Here is a 5,420-nt window from a genome sequence, read left to right on the forward strand (position 1 = left end):
CTACTCAAATGAATATCTTTCTAATTGAATAAAAAAAAAAAAAAGATTGGGAGGAAGAGTGAGTACAATTCATAAACTACCTGATCCACTGTAAAGTTAATTTGAGGTTTCTTTGGCACTAAAAGATCATCTTAAAGCCATCTAGTACTTCATTTTTAGCAACTGTCACCTCAACCCTCTGATAAATACTATTTATAGTCCTCAGGTGCCAAGTTGGCAAAGGAGTATGCATTTTATTCCCCATCAATCACAGCCCATACACAGAAAGAGAATTAAACTAGGCTTTTCTTCTCTTATCTCTGGTTCCCTTCTTCACAGCCATTACACTGAAGTTGGCGTTTACAGAGATATTCAACAGAAGAAATCAAATGACATTCAAACCATCATGTGTACTTCTCTTCCCATCTGACAGTTACCTGTGATTCTCTATTATTTATTCTCTTGCATAAGCACTCAGATTCTAGGCTTCAACAAGGCTCTCAAGTTGCTGTCGTCCATCTCTTTCAAGAGAATAGGAATTCATGTAGAAAACTACAATGGCAGAGTTTTTTATGGGTTACATGTAAAAAATTTAAAATTTTTTTTATAAATTTGTCAACTGTTTTTTAGTCTTTAAGACCAAAGAGTGATGAACCTAGTTTACCAGCTTAGTTTCATGCAATGCACAGGGATTAATCAACAACAGAGTATCTGTGGGGACCTCCCCATGACTTGAACTCAAACACAATTATAGTTGTAAATACACAGCATGGTTTTACCAAGACTTGCATGAGATTATTTTATTTTCTATAATGGAAGGGCATCCATTTTTTCAGAAGACTGGCCACAATGTAACAGTAAACATAACAGTTGAATCCTATATCTAGATTGATACAGAAAAGTAGATTAATCACAATGATTCAATCTCATAAACAGATGTAATATCTAGTTGTGAATATCAACTGAAAAAAAACAGAAAGGAAGTTAAGAAAGAGTAAATACACATGAAACCTGGAGGTTATTTATAAATATCCTGCAGAAAACCCAGAAAAAGGACACTAGAATTTAATTTTTATTGAAAAACAACTCTACCAAAAAATTGAACAAAAAATTCACAAAATAAGATAAAAGTATTGATGAGATTCTACTAATAATCAAAGAAATAGAAATTAGAAAAAGTGCACATTTTTAAAATGTCTAAATTAGCAGACACACCTATGATATTCAATGATTTACTAAGTGATGGACTTACTCATTCACTGGTAATGGTACAAACTTTCCTGGATACAAGTTAGCAATACATATCAAAAAGCTAAAAATAATAAACTCTGAATAATAATAATCCCATTTCCAGGAACTGCAGATAATGAAATGATGTAAAACTGACAAAGATATCCTCATAAGCATGACTCAAAACAACCAACTAACAACTAGAAAATAGTCAAGTAAATAGTGGTTTGTTGGTAATAAAAGAATTCCACTCACTTATGGCAATTTTATTTTCAAAGAATATTAATAATGAAGGAAAATGCTCATGATCTAATGTAAAATTTAAAAAGCAGTTTTATATATAGTTTGGTGCCTATTTTAGATATAGTCTCTATTTACCTGCCATGCATGCATAACAGGGAAATGTTAATAATGGTTATATAAAAAGTTATATAAAAGTATACAAGCCAAAAAAGAATGTGAGGAGTTTCTTATAACAATAATTTCTACAAGTACACAACTTTTTATGGCTTACTTATAAAGTACTACCACCTCTAATAAAGGGCCTCTTAACTAGAACCACTTCAAGGTTTTAGCTCACGCTCAGGGATAGAGAGAGAAAAGGAGGTTGGGGCAAGACGTTCATATCTTGGCTGAGGAAGAACTTGAACAAAAAGATGTCCAGGAATTGAGGACCAATACATGGCTATTTTAGTAGGTTTTGAATAGGGAAAAAAAAGTTAAGGTATCAAAGCAAAAATCTGAGTGGCAGAGGCTGTTGTTAGGTGGTTCTGAATACCCAATGTTTTCCCCTGTTCTGCAGTAGGAGCCTCTGGGTAGTGTTGCCCAGTTAAAAAACATCAAATCCTTGCCTTTCTGACCATATAGTGTATAATTCCTGACCAATGAGATATAAGTGAAATGCAGTATAGAACTGGTGCCTTTTGCCTTTCCTGCTGTCTGGGATGCAGACGTGAAGGCCAGAGCTCCAGCAGCCATTAAGGACCATGAAGAGAAAATTACCTGCCAAGGATGTCAGAGCAGAAACATGTGAGCAATCTGGATCATTGATTCTGTGATCTGCCATATCAGTCCTGGCAGATTTTCAGATTTTCAGATTTTTGTCAAAGCAAAAATCTCCATATTGTATGTATAAGCCTTTTTTTGTTGTTCTATTATGCACAACTGAAATTAACCTTAATTGATGTACCTATCCATAATGAGCTTGTGAAAATTTGTTCTGATCCTCTCTATTCTCAGTGGCTCCCTTCCTCTTAACTGACCAAAAGATGGGACAAAAATAAACAGGAAAAAATAAATAACAGTAGAATATCTGTATAAAGCTTTATGTTACTTTAATTATTTAAAATCATTTTTTAGAGAGAGAGGAAGGGAGAGAGAGAGAAACATCAACGAGATGCCTCCTGCAAGCTCCCCTGAAACTTGGGCATGTGCCCTGAACAGGAATTGAACCGGGACCTCTCAGTCCAGGGGATGATGCTCAATCCACTGAGTTACTTATTTTAAGTAGGTAACATGAACCTTCTAGAGCTCTCTCTCTTTACATATCACTAATTAAATTGTTTTAAACTTGAGTTTGGTGCTTGATTGATTTTGTGGGTCAGCGGTCCAAGGTATAAATGGATCTTGCATTATTTTAAATGTTAACCTGAAACAGACTGAAATGGAAGATCTTGGTACATAAGCTACTGAGGACCAGGAATGACAATGGAATAAATGTTAGTCCTCTGACTCCAACCATCCCTTGCTCACCCAGCGCTGCTCAAGAAGAGAGGGGCAATTCAAAATAACTGTCAAGCATGAAATACAGCCTCTACACAGATAGATGTGTCCTGAGTTATTTCAGTGGGCTTCCTCAGGTATTTCATTAACCTTTTTTTTTTTTAAAATGAATGACAGAATCTGCTATAACCAGTGCTTCCTAATTACCTACAAGGTAACAGATATATTTAAAAATAGAAAAGGTAACATTTACCCTTTTCTGGTTCCTTTTGATATTTGAATCTAGTTCCCTGCTGGAAAGAAAATATTGTCAATGTGAACTAATTATCAAGGGCAAATTTTCAATTCTAGCACCTTAAATTCTGGTATTGAGAAAAACAGTCATCTTAAAAAATTTTTTTAAAATCTGACCACAGAAATGTTTCTGTACTGAGTGGAGAAAAAACAACAGTACACAGCTTATTTTAAATCTTCACAGGGATACATACATAAGCACTGCTCACAGATTACAATCCCTTCTAAGGTATAACCAGGCCTAATCAAAACTTACTGTAGATGTTAAATATTAACCTGAATAACACATATCTTCATAACTATAAGACTTCACATTGCACTTTAAATTCAATAACTAGGTATTTATTAAACAACTATTAAGCCATCAAAACCCAACTGTATTTCAATACTTCAAACTAGGTTTAAGAATTAGCAGAATCGATTAAAGTGACCTGCCCTATAATTACACGTAATTCATCCACAGGACGGGAAAAGGGCTTGGGAACATTGTTTTGTCCTTCTTTTACTACTATTTAATACTCCTGCCATGGCATAAAAGGAAACTCATTGCCTGGGATTAAGACACTAATGTTTCAAGTCAATCTTGGGCTATTCTAGGAAGATGACAACTGTACCAAATTAGCAGTTGTAGTTTTGTTATCACTATTTAAACCAAGTGGCTTGCTTTGCTTAGAAGTAAAATTCCTGGTGTCCCTAAGTAGTTAGCTGACTATCCAATGAGGCCTTTTCTTTATTGTAGTAAGAATTGACTGGTGTCAAAAATTTTTGGCATTCTAGTCCATATAAGGTTAAAAATGCAATGACATAGCTATATGTCATATGTAAAGGTGTCATCTTAATTTCAGAATGAAGAACAAGCAAGAAATAAAAAAAAATACGTTGCAATTTCTAGAAATAATTTATTTATTATTTTATCCTCACCCGAGGACATTTTTGATATTTTGTTCAGATAGAGTGGGAGGGAGAGAGAAAGAGAGAAACATCGACGTGAAAGGGACACATCAAGTGGTTGCCACCCACACAACCCAACCAGGGCAGGGGACAAACTGCAACCGAGGTACGTGCCCTTAGCGGAAACCGAACCCGGGTCTCTCGGGACCACAGGCCGATGCTCTAACCGCTGAGCCAAACCGGCCAGGGCTAGAAATAATTTATTTAAAATAGTGATAACTAATGACCGTAAGAATCATTCTTTCATCACAGTGGTCCACAAGTCTGTTTTCCTACTGATAATTTTTAAGACCTACCATCTTAGTTCCAATTTACATGTTTAAGTGTATAATGTCTATCTGCTCATTGAAACAAAAGTGAAATTTGACTTGCACTGGTCATAGATAGCTTTAGTAATATATTTTGGACCTTAAAATTTTTTAATACTGAAATATGCTCATTCATTTATTAAATTCTTATCAAGCATTTCCTACACACTAAAATATTTTAGCGGGTATTTTATATTTTGTCAAGTATGACAAAATAATACATGAACCAGCAATGAAAATTATTTTTCAAATTGCATATAACAGCCGGTGTTCTTAAGATTCATAGTCCTGCTGAAGACGAGAAGGAGCTCATGAGTTTTCCTAGAACTGCAGCTCAGTAAGTGAAAAGACAGATACCCCAGGAATCTCAAATAGAAATAAAAGAGTGTACAAGCTGGTCGAACTTGTATTTCAATAAGGCAACCAAATGCATCACAGTTTAACCTCCCCTTAAACTGTGCGCAATGGTCGAACCAGTTTTCCTTCACAGATAAATTGAGCATCTTAAGATTTTTACTGGCCATGTAGACACTCATTTAAGACTTTCAAAACAGTGCTCACTTCAGTAGTACATATACTAAAACTGGAACTATACAGAAAAGATTAGCATGGCCCCTAAGCAAGACTTTCAAAGCAGCCAACAAAGTTGAAAAGCAAAAGAAGCGCCCAGTCAGTGTGGCACAGTGGATTGAGGGTCAGTCCCATGGACCGAGAAGTCCCGGTTTGATTCCCAATCAGGGCACATGCCCAGGTTGCAGGGCTGATCCCCAGTAGGGGGTGTGCAGGAGGCAGCTAATGGATGTTTCTCACATTGATGTTTCTATCTCTCTCTCTCTAAAAAATCCATAAAAAAAACACACACAAAACATTAAAGAAAAAAAAAAAAACAAAGCAAAAGGAGCCCTGTCCAACTATTGTGGGTTTGAATGTTTACCA

General features: G+C 35.5%; 1 pseudogene; it reads left to right on the forward strand.

The window, feature by feature from the left end:
- Positions 1–5,037: 5,037 nt before the first annotated feature.
- LOC118619432 lies at positions 5,038–5,135 on the forward strand (annotated as a pseudogene).
- Positions 5,136–5,420: the final 285 nt, after the last annotated feature.

The sequence above is a fragment of the Molossus molossus genome, unplaced genomic scaffold (genome assembly GCF_014108415.1).
Source record: "Molossus molossus isolate mMolMol1 unplaced genomic scaffold, mMolMol1.p scaffold_m16_p_6, whole genome shotgun sequence".
Lineage (NCBI taxonomy): Eukaryota > Metazoa > Chordata > Mammalia > Chiroptera > Molossidae > Molossus > Molossus molossus.